The sequence below is a fragment of the Siphateles boraxobius genome, unplaced genomic scaffold, assembly GCF_051911475.1.
Source record: "Siphateles boraxobius isolate OS27281-9 unplaced genomic scaffold, OSU_SipBor_1 63, whole genome shotgun sequence".
Taxonomy (NCBI): domain Eukaryota; kingdom Metazoa; phylum Chordata; class Actinopteri; order Cypriniformes; family Leuciscidae; genus Siphateles; species Siphateles boraxobius.
The window spans coordinates 2,970,619-2,983,534 of record NW_027509190.1 but is presented as its reverse complement, the minus strand read 5'-3'; the positions used below and the strand labels follow the sequence as shown (position 1 = coordinate 2,983,534).

General features: G+C 43.0%; 7 non-coding genes across 7 annotated transcripts; all 7 read left to right on the top strand.

Annotated features, from left to right (window-relative positions):
• Nucleotides 1–8,923: 8,923 nt before the first annotated feature.
• trnav-aac (transfer RNA valine (anticodon AAC)) lies at nt 8,924–8,996 on the top strand. Its single transcript has one exon. It is a non-coding gene; the product is annotated as a tRNA-Val (tRNA).
• A 123-nt stretch (nt 8,997–9,119) lies between these two features.
• On the top strand, nt 9,120–9,192 carry trnav-cac (transfer RNA valine (anticodon CAC)). Its single transcript has one exon. It is a non-coding gene; the product is annotated as a tRNA-Val (tRNA).
• Nucleotides 9,193–9,458: 266 nt separating this feature from the next.
• Nucleotides 9,459–9,531, top strand: trnav-uac (transfer RNA valine (anticodon UAC)). Its single transcript has one exon. It is a non-coding gene; the product is annotated as a tRNA-Val (tRNA).
• A 668-nt stretch (nt 9,532–10,199) lies between these two features.
• On the top strand, nt 10,200–10,272 carry trnav-cac (transfer RNA valine (anticodon CAC)). Its single transcript has one exon. It is a non-coding gene; the product is annotated as a tRNA-Val (tRNA).
• Nucleotides 10,273–10,911: 639 nt separating this feature from the next.
• trnav-cac (transfer RNA valine (anticodon CAC)) lies at nt 10,912–10,984 on the top strand. Its single transcript has one exon. It is a non-coding gene; the product is annotated as a tRNA-Val (tRNA).
• A 266-nt stretch (nt 10,985–11,250) lies between these two features.
• Nucleotides 11,251–11,323, top strand: trnav-uac (transfer RNA valine (anticodon UAC)). Its single transcript has one exon. It is a non-coding gene; the product is annotated as a tRNA-Val (tRNA).
• Nucleotides 11,324–11,991: 668 nt separating this feature from the next.
• trnav-cac (transfer RNA valine (anticodon CAC)) lies at nt 11,992–12,064 on the top strand. Its single transcript has one exon. It is a non-coding gene; the product is annotated as a tRNA-Val (tRNA).
• Nucleotides 12,065–12,916: the final 852 nt, after the last annotated feature.

Below are 12,916 nucleotides of genomic sequence, written 5' to 3'. Positions count from 1 at the left end.
GAGTAACTGCTAGCTTAGCTCACTACATTTTCTAAGTAGCTTGCCCAACACTGTATATACTATTTATTTTTCTCTCCATCATCTCCCAGGTACCCACAACAATGCTCAAATGTTAATTAATTTGAATTGATACACAGGGGTGTGAAGTAACGAATTACAAATACTCACGTTACTGTAATTAAGTAGTTTTTTTCAGAAATTGTACTTTTTTGAGTAGTTTAAAATTTTTGTAATTTTACTTTTACTTGAGTACATTTTAAGTGATGTATCGGTACTTTTTCTCCGCTATTTTCCTTCTGTTTGTGGTCGTTACTCGTTACATGCTTGTTTTAAATGTATTTTATTTTTATCCATCAACGTGATTGGATTGAGTAAGCCAGGGGTCTCCAACACGTCGCTCGCGAGCTACCAGTAGCTCGTGGCCTGATTGGAGGTAGCTCGCCAAGGGGCCGTTCACATATAGCGTCTTTTGCACGCTCAAGTTCGTTATTTCAAATGTAGGAAGCTCATAATTGAAGCGACGCACTAATTTTTTCCAGGCGCAGTGAGATGAAAAAATGCATTAACTTCTAAAACTTCTTTGTCATTGTGGAGAGCGCAGTGGATGGTTGCATAGCAACGACCGAATTTTACTATTAATAATAAAAGATAAGCTAATGTGCATTGTAAACGTCAGTAATTTATCTTTTTTGACTCATTCTTTTTATAAAAATGATTAAAAGGCTGAAATATGCAAGGTTTCTTTTTATAAATCTTTTTTGTCAAAAAAAGTTTGAACTTGTAGGCTACATACTAGTAGATAACATGTCCAGTACTCCTTTAAAATCTGGCCATCATTTTTAATGTTATTATTTTAATGTTTATGTAACAAAAAGTGCATATTAATGCTAATTATATTTGTTATTTGCTGGTTTTCGACATAAAACTTGGTGAATTGATTTTATTGTGTAGCTAGTATTAGTACTTTTTGAACAGGATTCTGTGATAACCGTGATCATTTTGGTCACTATAATCATGAAATGAAATTTCCATGCCATTTCATCTCTAGTTAAGATGCACTATAAAATCAACTATAATTACGTTTTGTTTTTACAGTATAATATGCAAAGTACAATTTTCTTTAAAAAAATGTATCTCTGATTCTGTTCTTTTCTCTGACATTTAAGGGTGACATATGAGCCTACAAAAACTCTTTTAGGTCTAAAACAGTTTAAATAGTTGTTAATATGAGAGTTATGAGACATTATTTAAGAGATTAAAGTATTGTATTACATGAGTAGCTCTCGGCCACTATGTTTTTTAAAAAGTAGCTCTCAAAAGAAAAAAGGTTGGAGACCCCTGTAGTAAGCGGTCTCGTGACTGTCATCAAATCAAATTAAGCATAGACAACTTTAACCGCCTATTCCTGCTGTTACTCGTGACTGCTGTGGAAGTGCATTCTTCACGCATCAATCCAGATATCAATCCTCTAATAAGGTACATTTCACATTTCTGCTTAATATGATATTTATATAGGCTGGCCTGTCTACAGGGCCTAACATTTGGTCTGAGGCTGTGGGTATTGCGTGACGAGTTCATAATGCGGTGAATTCCCGCTCCCATTTACTTCAAAATCACATTATAGAGAGACGCGCGTCACGATCTGTGCACTGCCGCGTCTCGCGCTCGCGATGCCGCCAGATTCAGAATCAGTGTGAACCATGGCGTTAACTTGTACTGCATTTCTGTCAGTGCGTGACTACAGCTCGTTAATAAACAACGTTTTTTGATTGATCCATTACAATCCGTATTCATTTGGCAAGTGCACTTGCGCAAAAACATTTTTCATGTTGAACTTTTTTTTTTGTGTGTGTGTGGATGCTGCTGATAAAACCCCTTCACCGAGACTACAAAGAGACATGCATTTGTGTGTGTGTGTGTGTGTGTGTGTGTGTTTTTCTTTTGTAAAAGTTTCCTGGATATAACTTCCCTATTTAATGCAAAATTTTCCTTACAAATTATATTATCAGCATTACAATGTGAGTAAATGTAGCCGTGTAAAATGTAAGGGATGATGCCACCCTTCTAGAACAATGTGCATTTACATTTAAATTGTAACATATTTAATATCATGGAATTAAAGTGTGTAATTAGTGTTAGCTCACTATCTTAGCCTTTTTCAGTGCATTATGTGAGGTAATTGATAATATTAGTGATTCTCATTTATCAAAACACTAACATTGATACCGTTTTGGAGAGAAATTGGGTATTTTTTAATCTCTCTATTTGATGCATTTTAAAAAGATGGATGATAGATATTCTTCAATCTTTCTAACAAAGAACAAAATATAATGTGAATTACAGTATGTACAATTTTTTTAAATGTATAAATTGTAGTGCACAGTGTTTATTGTAAGGGGTAGAATCCGCAGCTCAGTATTCACTACTCACTACTCATGAGTACTTTTAAATAAGCTACTTTTTTACTCTTACTCAAGTAGTTTTTTGGACAAGTACTTTTTACTCTACTCACACTACATTTTTTGGAATGTAATGCTACTTTTACTTGAGTATGTTTTTTCAGTACTCTTTCCACCACTGTTGATACATAATTTCGCTTAACTTTTTAAAAAATCATTTCGGTATCTATCAATATTTTACAAGGTAACACAAACTCATTATAAAATGTACACACACACACACACACACACACACACACACACACACACACACACACACACACACACACAGCAACCCATATATAGAGTCGTCAATGCTGAAATAGCCTACTGTCACAGTTTTACATTCTTACTCGCGTGCCAAGCGCGCGCAACCTGCCAGCTGTCATATAAACTGGGGTCTAATGACTACAGCGCGCAGAGCCAGTTTTCTTGTGACTGCACAACTGGACATCCCATACTGCTAGTTTTTCAGAGGTAAAGTACTTATTTTTTTTTTTAGGTACATTACTTTTAAAACGTATGATCCCATTAGGTAAATGGTATTTAACATTGAAGAAAGTAAAATAATAACATATAAGGATAACCAGATGAATGAGAGTCAAAGTCCCAGTCTTTGCTAGAGATAAATAAATGCCGCTTTCACCTGATGAACATATAAACCTCTTACAAAATTATCTTTTCCAGTAAATTTACCACTATTGGTCACATAATGATTTTCCGTTTTTTTTCTACCGTTTACTTGTTAGCACCTTTAAATACCGTTACGTTTGATTTTTTGAATCAAGCTGCTGAGCTCACTGCCATCAGTTGCGCGGATACAATGTCCTCAATCCTTCAATCTATAGCTTAAGCCTTATAGATGAACTGAACTGAAATTTGAAAAAATGTGATATAACAGATGTATTTTATTTATTCTCATTGGTACAATTATTAAAATGGCAGAATTTGTTAAAAGGGATAAAATGGTACGTTGAAAATGTTGTTGTTGTTACACGGGCGCAGCCATGTTGGATTTCAACATTCGACTACGTCACTGGAATGGTAGGCTACTCCGTTGCCAACCAACACTATCAGAGCTAGCTTCTCTCTACCCCCTGCCTTGTCAACAAAATTATTCTAGTCGTGATTTCTAGTGTTTAATCCTAGGTACGAGAGGAGGCGCTGGTCTTAATGATGCATCAAGAATGGTATAATCTTCAGGTCTTGCTGGTGTTAGTGTGGTTTGTTTGTTGGGTTTAAATGCTCGGGGAAATGGCAGCTGAGGTTCCACTGTAAATTAGAAGGTAATTACTAAAAAATAGGAACAAACGAAAAACAATGAAATGTACTGGTATTGGTATCAATCAACTAATGAAACTTTGGTATAATTTATAATGGTATATAATTTAGTGTATTTTACGAATTGGCGACTGGGCTAGGCTAGGCTAACTTATATCCTTTTCTCAGACTGTTAAGGTTAACAGTGTACCGGCAGTTCACTCTTTGGGCGAGGGGGCATTTGGGAAGGAGGAATAGGATTCCATTCCCATCCTGTGCAGTGAACTAACGATACATCTTTTCCCCTCAGGTGAATATCAAGGATTCTAGTATGCGTTGGACTTGTAGCTAAATAAAACATTTGATGTCAGACGCTTCATGTACTCATTGACGTTTTCAACACATCAGTCTCTCGTACCTAGGATTAAACACTAGAAATCACGACTAGAATAATTTTGTTGACAAGGCATGGGGTAGAGAGAAGCTAGCTCTGATAGTGTTGGTTAGCATCGGAGTAGCCTACCATTCCAGTGACGTAGTTGAATGTTGAAATCCAACATGACGCGCCCGTGTAACAACAACAACATTTTCAAAATACCATTTTATCCCTTTTAACAAATTCTGCCATTTTAATAATTGTACCAATGAGAATAAATAAAATACATCTGTTATATCACATTTTTTCAAATTTCAGTTCAGTTCATCTATAAGGCTTAAGCTATAGATTGAAGGATTGAGGACATTGTATCCGCGCAACTGATGGCAGTGAGCTCAGCAGCTTGATTCAAAAAATCAAACGTAACGGTATTTAAAGGTGCTAACAAGTGAACGGTAGAAAAAAAATGGAAAATCATTATGTGACCAATAGTGGTACATTTACTGGAAAAGATAATTTTGTAAGAGGTTTATATGTTCATCAGGTGAAAGCGGCATTTATTTATCTCTAGCAAAGACTGGGACTTTGACTCTCATTCATCTGGTTATCCTTATATGTTATTATTTTACTTTCTTCAATGTTAAATACCATTTACCTAATGGGATCATAAGTTTTAAAAGTAATGTACCTAAAAAAAAAAATAAGTACTTTACCTCTGAAAAACTAGCAGTATGGGATGTCCAGTTGTGCAGTCACAAGAAAACTGGCTCTGCGCGCTGTAGTCATTAGACCCCAGTTTATATGACAGCTGGCAGGTTGCGCGCGCTTGGCACGCGAGTAAGAATGTAAAACTGTGACAGTAGGCTATTTCAGCATTGACGACTCTATATATGGGTTGCTGTGTGTGTGTGTGTGTGTGTGTGTGTGTGTGTGTGTGTGTGTGTGTGTGTGTGTGTGTGTGTGTGTAAATAGATATAGATAAATATAGATAGATAAATATCTATATACACAGTATATATATATATATATAGTTTTATATTCATTTTTTAAAATATTTCATATTCATGTATTATTTAATTGTGTTTCTGTGAATTGCTGTTACAGTTCTACAAATAAAGCATTCTATCTTTTTACATATCATTTAAAATACTACAAAAAATGCACAGAATGCAGGAAATGAAGTGTTTAATGCCCAACGTTCCCTGGGGGAGGTCCCCCAGACCTTCCATTGATGATATTATTGCTTATTATTATGTGCCTCTGAGTAGAAGTAGTAGTTACCAAAAGCGGGGGTGGGTGGTGCGGACTGGGCTAAGCCCCCAATGTATCAAGACCCTAGCAACGCCCCTGCTCAGCAATATCCTGTTCTGTAGGATTTTCATTCTGTCTTGCAGGATTCCTGCATTAACCCCGCACAGTGAGTGCAGGGTTTGAAAGGGTTTTATTCTAACTATCCCATAATGACCTCGGCACGAATGCTATTGAGTCTCGCGCGGTCGTACTTTTTGGTCGTACAAAGTACATTGTGAATGTTTTTCTCTTCAGTCGCTGAAACTCTGACTGAAGTCCTGCAGAAGCGAATGAGAGTAAACTAACGTTATGACAGTAATGAGGGGAGTTCACCCAAATATTAACCCGTGTGTGTCGCCGCCTTTAGCCGCCGTACCTGCTACGCTTTCCGGCGTTATATCCTTTTCTGCAAGTGTGTGTGTGTGTTTGCCGCTGCGACACACATTTTTTCACTGTCTCTCTCCCTCTCCTAAAAGAGCTGTGTCTTTTTCAAGATGCATAGATCCTGCGGCTCGTGCCGAGCCACACTCAGTGAAGAGGATCGCCATGTCATCTGCGTTTCCTGCCTGGGTGAGGATCATGCTGCTCTCGCTCTCGTCCACGGCGGATGCCCTCACTGTGAGCTACTGCCGATGGTGACTCTGAGGACTTGCCTGGCATCATTCTCAGAGCCTGCACTTCAGCCAGCTGTAGCGCCGCGCCGTAAAAGCGCCGTGCCAGCGCGGCCCCGAGCCTTCTCCTACCCGCCAAAGCTCGCCGGTTCGCCCGCCAGCTTCGCCGGCATCGCTCGAGTCCCTCACAGACGGACAGCAGCCGCCGTCTGCCGCCGTTTCCGCCATTGAGGTCGACGAAACAGCCCCGAGCCTTCTCCAGCCCGTGATAGCTCGCCGGTTCGCCCGTCAGCTTCACCAGCTTCACTCGAGTCGCTCGCTGACGGACAACGGCCGTCGCGCGCCGCCGCTTCCGCCGTTAATGACGACGTGATAGCTGCATCTGTAGAGAAGGCCAGCTGCTCTATCCTGGCGTCGGACAGTGAGGACTGGGCGAGCTCTGTGGACCTCCCCCCTCTGCCCGCTAGTTGTCAGCGAAACGGGCCACTATCAAAACCGCTGCGCGGCTAGCTCTCTTTACGTTACAAGAAAGCTATCCCGCCCCCCGTGGACATGCGTCACCGGCGAAATGAGGAAAGGGTGTGTTTTGGTCACAATCCAGTGGCCATTCTCCATTTCTCAAACATTTCTCAGCTCCTCTTAGTTCGAGCGGCTGAAAAAGTTCAATATTGCAGCAATGAGCCTGTTGTATAACACGCACGCCTGCAAACAAATGCCAACACATACAAACTGTGATGACGCTCTATTATATGCTCGAGCTATTTTAAGCTTTTGTCGTTTCCCCCTGTGGCTCAGAGGCAAAACCCAAAGCCTTCGCACGGGAGACCCGTGTTCGATCCCAGGTCTCGCAGCAGATAAAATTTAGTCTCGCCGCGGCCAGACTTGCACCGAAACTATTCGCTCGTTCAGTTCCAAGAAAATGCGACTGTTCTAGTGTATTTTGCAGTAAACAAGCCGGTACCATGGCCCGCTTGCCTGCACAAAATGCCGTTTCCACGGCGACCCAGAATAATCATATAAGCAGTGTATTTTCTGGTATTCCGGCCACAGTCGATGGTGTTATGAGTGTAATAAAAATGCCCACAGCCCAGTGTTCATTTCTACACACAAACACAGCCCGCCACAGTGCAGGGCTCGCACAAATGAGATCGACTCATGTCATTGTGCATTAAATGTAGTGAATGTGCCCACAAGCCAGTGCCCACAAACACTACACACTGCATGTGCCACGTTTTCGGTAAACCGAAACCAACACACATACAGTCAGCTAAGACCCACGGTGTTTAAGTCTCGCCGCGGCCAGACTACACCGAAACTTCTCGCTCGTTCAGTTCCAAACAATGTGACTGTTCCAGTGTATTTCGCAGTAAACAAGCCGGCACCACAGCCCGCTTGCCTGCACACAAATGCCATTTTTACGGCGACCCAGATAAATCCCAAAAGAGTGTATTTTCTGGTATTCCGGTCACGGCCGATGGTGTTATGAGTGTTGTAAGAATGCCCACGTCTCAGTGCCCATTCCCACACACAGACACAGCCCGCCACAGTTCAGGGCTAGAACAAATAAAATCGACTCATGTCGATTGTGCACAAATGTAGTGAATGTGCCCACGACACAGTGCCAACAAACACTACACGATGCGTGTCCCTCGTTTTCTGTAAAAACGAAACCGACACACATTCGGTCAGCACAAGCCGACGGTGTTCTCAGTGCAGTGAATGTGCCCGCAATCCCGCGCCCACATTCCTTCACAGACACGCTCAACCCCACAGGGTTTGTCCCGCTCGCTCTCTCTCCACAACCTGTCACAGAGAATTCGAGCGCGACCAGGCTGCCCGCCGTGATCGGCGCGCCTCCCGCCTCACACACTATAAACACAGTGTTTATGTCTCAGCACACCGAAGCTCTGCAGCTGCCGCTATGCCGCGGCCAGAGCCCGGATTTCATTCTACCCCTAGCTATTCACGCAGATGCGTGGGCAAAGCTTCCCGGGGTATCAGAATGGGTGTTGAACACTATAAAAAGAGGCTATTCGCTACAGTTCGCTCGACGTCCCTGCCGTTACACGGCGTGAGTCGAAACCACGGTAAACTACGAAGTATCTCATCTACTTCGAGCCGAAATAGCGAAACTGCTGAGCAAAGGGGCCATAGAACCTTTATCTCAGGCTCAGAGCGAAGGGGGGCTATACAGCAGATATTTTCTGGTACCGAAAAAAGACGGGGGTCTCAGAGCCCACACTGACGACTGATGTGTCCCGGGTCTCCACAATTAATACAGATGGGCCTTCCCTGGTCATCCCACTGGAACCGGGGGCCCACAGGACGTAGGGGGCGGCGCACAGGAGCTCGCCCCTTCTCCGAATACGACCTCTCTCTCACCATCGATCCGCCCTTGACTCGACCCCGACGAAGTTCACCCAACAGCCGGCCAAACTGCTCCCACAATTTCAAGGAGTATGCCCGAAGAGTCTGCTTAGGCCCCTGTTGATAGTTAAAGAACTGGGCACGAAGAGTGGCCACCGGGGTAGAGTCTCCATATAATCCGGACAGGAAATCGAAGATAGTTTTCGCCGTAGCCCGTGTGGCTTCTGATGCAGCAAGAACTTCTCTTTTGGCTTCTGCTTCCAAAGACCCCAACACAAACTGTACTTTCTGTGATGCACTCAGTCCCTGTAATCCGGCCAGATATTCCGTCTGCGCCTTCCAATCGTGCAAGCCCAACTCCGATCCTGGCCCTCCATAGCGCTGTGCCCAGGGAGCTCCCATAAAGATCGGTATGACTTTTGAGACAGGTGAAGGCCATCGTACCAAGGAGCTGTAGGCAGACTGCCATGCAGAATGACCTCTGTTCTGTTGTTTGTGGAATTTACAGACTGTCACACTGCCTGCAGAGCAGATTATGGGAAGGAGCCATCTTCTAAAAAGCACATGTGTCTCATCAATAGGTTTCTGTAGTGTAGTGGTCATCACGTTCGCCTAACACGCGAAAGGTCCTCGGTTCGAAACCGAGCAGAAACAGTGGTTGGATTCTGACAGAAAATTTAAACTGTTTGCCACGCTAGGTGGGTGCAGCACTCATTTCTTTTATATGCTTTTTAATAAGCGTGCACCTAAAGATTTATGTCTGCAACCTGAAGACGTGTTTCCGTAGTGTAGTGGTTATCACGTTCGCCTCACACGCGAAAGGTCCCCAGTTCGAAACTGGGCGGAAACTGTGGGTGGTTTTTGCAAAAATTTCGTATGCGATTTTCTGTTGAGCAGGTCAGTACACTTGCAGGGATGTTTGTGGTTTAATCTCTTTAGAAAAGGACAAAAATAAAACAAATGACCATTGAGGTTTCCTGTACAGTAATATAAAATGTTTGGGCTGCCAACAAAATTAGCAGCATTTTGCCATGTTAAAAACACTGGGCAATCTATAGTTTCAGTCGCTTTTGAACAAGCGTACCCTAGAAGCGGTGGGACTGACATCCAAATCAAGTTTCCGTAGTGTAGTGGTTATCACGTTTGCTTTACACGCGAAAGGTCCTCAGTTCAAAACTGGGCGGAAACAAGTGGAGGCATTTTAAATGTAATGCTCCAATTCGCTACAAAACCCTTGCTTTTGAGACAGGTGAAGGCCATCGTACCAAGGAGCTGTAGGCAGACTGCCATGCCGAATGACCTCTGTTCTGTTGTTTGTGGAATTCACAGACTGTCACACTGCTGGCAGAGCAGATTATGGGAAGGAGCCATCTTCTAAAAAGCACATGCCATGATATCACGTTCGCTTTACACGCAAAGGTCTTCAGTTCAAAACTGGGTGGAAACAAGTGGAGGCATGTTAAATATAAATGCTGCAATTCGATACAAAACCCTTACTTTTAAGACAGGTGAAGGCCATCGTACCAAGGAGCTGTAGGCAGACTGCCATGCAGAATGACCTCTGTTCTGTTGTTTGTGGAATTCACAGACTGTCACACTGCTTGCAGAGTAGATTATGGGAAGGAGGCATCTTCTAAAAAGCACATGTGCGTCATCAATAGGTTTCTGTAGTGTAGTGTTCATCACGTTCGCCTAACAGGCGAAAGGTCCTCGGTTCGAAACCGAGCAGAAACAGTGGTTGGATTCTGACAGAAAATTTAAACTGTTTGCCACGCTAGGTGGTAGCAGCGCTCATTTCCTTTATATGCTTTTTAATAAGCGTGCACCTAAAGATTTATGTCTGCCACCTGAAGACGTGTTTCCGTAGTGTAGTGGTTATCAAGTTCGCCTCACACGCGAAAGGTCCCCAGTTCGAAACTGGGTGGAAACTGTGGGTGGTTTTCGCAAAAATTTCTTATGCGATTTTCTGTTGAGCAGGTCAGTACACTTGCAGGGATGCAGGCACATTTTCTGTAAAAATTAAACAAATGACCGTTGAGGTTTCCTGCACAGTAATAAAAAATGTTTGGTCTGCCAACAAAATTAGCAGCTTTTTGCCATGTTTAAAACACTGGGCAGTCTATAGTTTCAGTCGTTTTTGAACAAGCGTACCCTAGAGGAGGTGGGACTGACGTCCAAATCAAGTTCCCGTAGTGTAGTGGTTATCACGTTCGCTTTACACGCGACAGGTCCTCAGTTCAAAACTGGGTGGAAACAAGTGGACGCATGTTAAATATAAATGCTGCAAATCGCTACAAAACCCTTGTGAAGGCCATCGTACCAAGGAGCTGTAGGCAGATTGCCATGCCGAATAACCTCTGTTCTGTTGTTTGTGGAATTTACAAACTGTCACACTGCTTGCAGAGCCTAAAGCCTAAAGGTCCTCTGTTCGAAACCAAGCAGAAACAGTGGTTGGATTCTGACAGAATATTTAAACTGTTTGCCGCGCTAGGTGGTAGCAGCGCTCATTTCCTTTATATGCTTTTTAATAAGCGTGCAGCTAAAGATTTATGTCTGCAACCTGAGACGTGTTTCCGTAGTGTAGTGGTTATCACGTTCGCCTCACTGGCGAAAGGTCCCCAGTTCGAAACTGGGCGGAAACTAAGGGTGGTTTTTGCAAAAATTTCGTATGCGATTTTCTGTTGAGCAGGTCAGTACACTTGCAGGGATGTTTGTGGTTTAATCTCTTTAGAAAAGGACAAAAAGAAAACAAATGACCATTGAGGTTTCCTGTACAGTAATATAAAATGTTCGGTCTGCCAACAAAATTAGCAGTATTTTGCCATGTTAAAAACACTGGGCAGTCTATAGTTTCAGTCGCTTTTGAACAAGCGTACCCTAGAAGCGGTGGGACTGACGTCCAAATCAAGTTTCCGTAGTGTAGTGGTTATCACGTTTGCTTTACACGCGAAAGGTCCTCAGTTCAAAACTGGGTGGAAACAAGTGGAGGCATTTTAAATGTAATGCTCCAATTCGCTACAAAACCCTTGCTTTTGAGACAGGTGAAGGCCATCGTACCAAGGAGCTGTAGGCAGACTGCCATGCCGAATGACCTCTGTTCTGGTGTTTGTGGAATTCACAGACTGTCACACTGCTGGCAGAGCAGATTATGGGAAGGAGCCATCTTCTAAAAAGCACATGCCATGATATCACGTTCGCTTTACACGCAAAGGTCTTCAGTTCAAAACTGGGCGGAAACAAGTGGAGGCATGTTAAATATAAATGCTGCAATTCGATACAAAACCCTTACTTTTAAGACAGGTGAAGGCCATCGTACCCAGGAGCTGTAGGCAGACTGCCATGCCGAATGACCTCTGTTCTGTTGTTTGTGGAATTCACAGACTGTCTCACTGCTTGCAGAGTAGATTATGGGAAGGAGCCATCTTCTAAAAAGCACATGTGCCTCATCAATAGGTTTCTGTAGTGTAGTGTTCATCATGTTCGCCTAACACGCGAAAGGTCCTCTGTTCGAAACCAAGCAGAAACAGTGGTTGGATTCTGACAGAATATTTAAACTGTTTGCCACGCTAGGTGGTAGCAGCTCTCATTTCCTTTATATGCTTTTTAATAAGCGTGCAGCTAAAGATTTATGTCTGCAACCTGAAGACGTGTTTCCGTAGTGTAGTGGTTATCACGTTCGCCTCACACGCGAAAGGTCCCCAGTTCGAAACTGGGCGGAAACTGAGGGTGGTTTTTGCAAAAATTTCGTATGCGATTTTCTGTTGAGCAGGTCAGTACACTTGCAGGGATGTTTGTGGTTTAATCTCTTTAGAAAAGGACAAAAAGAAAACAAATGACCATTGAGGTTTCCTGTACAGTAATATAAAATGTTCGGTCTGCCAACAAAATTAGCAGCATTTTGCCATGTTAAAAACACTGGGCAGTCTATAGTTTCAGTCGCTTTTGAACAAGCGTACCCTAGAAGCGGTGGGACTGACGTCCAAATCAAGTTTCAGTAGTGTAGTGGTTATCACGTTTGCTTTACACGCGAAAGGTCCTCAGTTCAAAACTGGGCGGAAACAAGTGGAGGCATTTTAAATGTAATGCTCCAATTCGCTACAAAACCCTTGCTTTTGAGACAGGTGAAGGCCATCGTACCAAGGAGCTGTAGGCAGACTGCCATGCCGAATGACCTCTGTTCTGTTGTTTGTGGAATTCACAGACTGTCACACTGCTTGCAGAGCAGATTATGGGAAGGAGCCATCTTCTAAAAAGCACATGCCATGATATCACGTTCGCTTTACACGCAAAGGTCTTCAGTTCAAAACTGGGCGGAAACAAGTGGAGGCATGTTAAATATAAATGCTGCAATTCGATACAAAACCCTTACTTTTAAGACAGGTGAAGGCCATCGTACCCAGGAGCTGTAGGCAGACTGCCATGCCGAATGACCTCTGTTCTGTTGTTTGTGGAATTCACAGACTGTCACACTGCTTGCAGAGTAGATTATGGGAAGGAGCCATATTCTAAAAAGCACATGCCATGATATCACGTTCGCTTTACCCGCAAAGGTCTTCAGTTCAAAACTGGGCGGA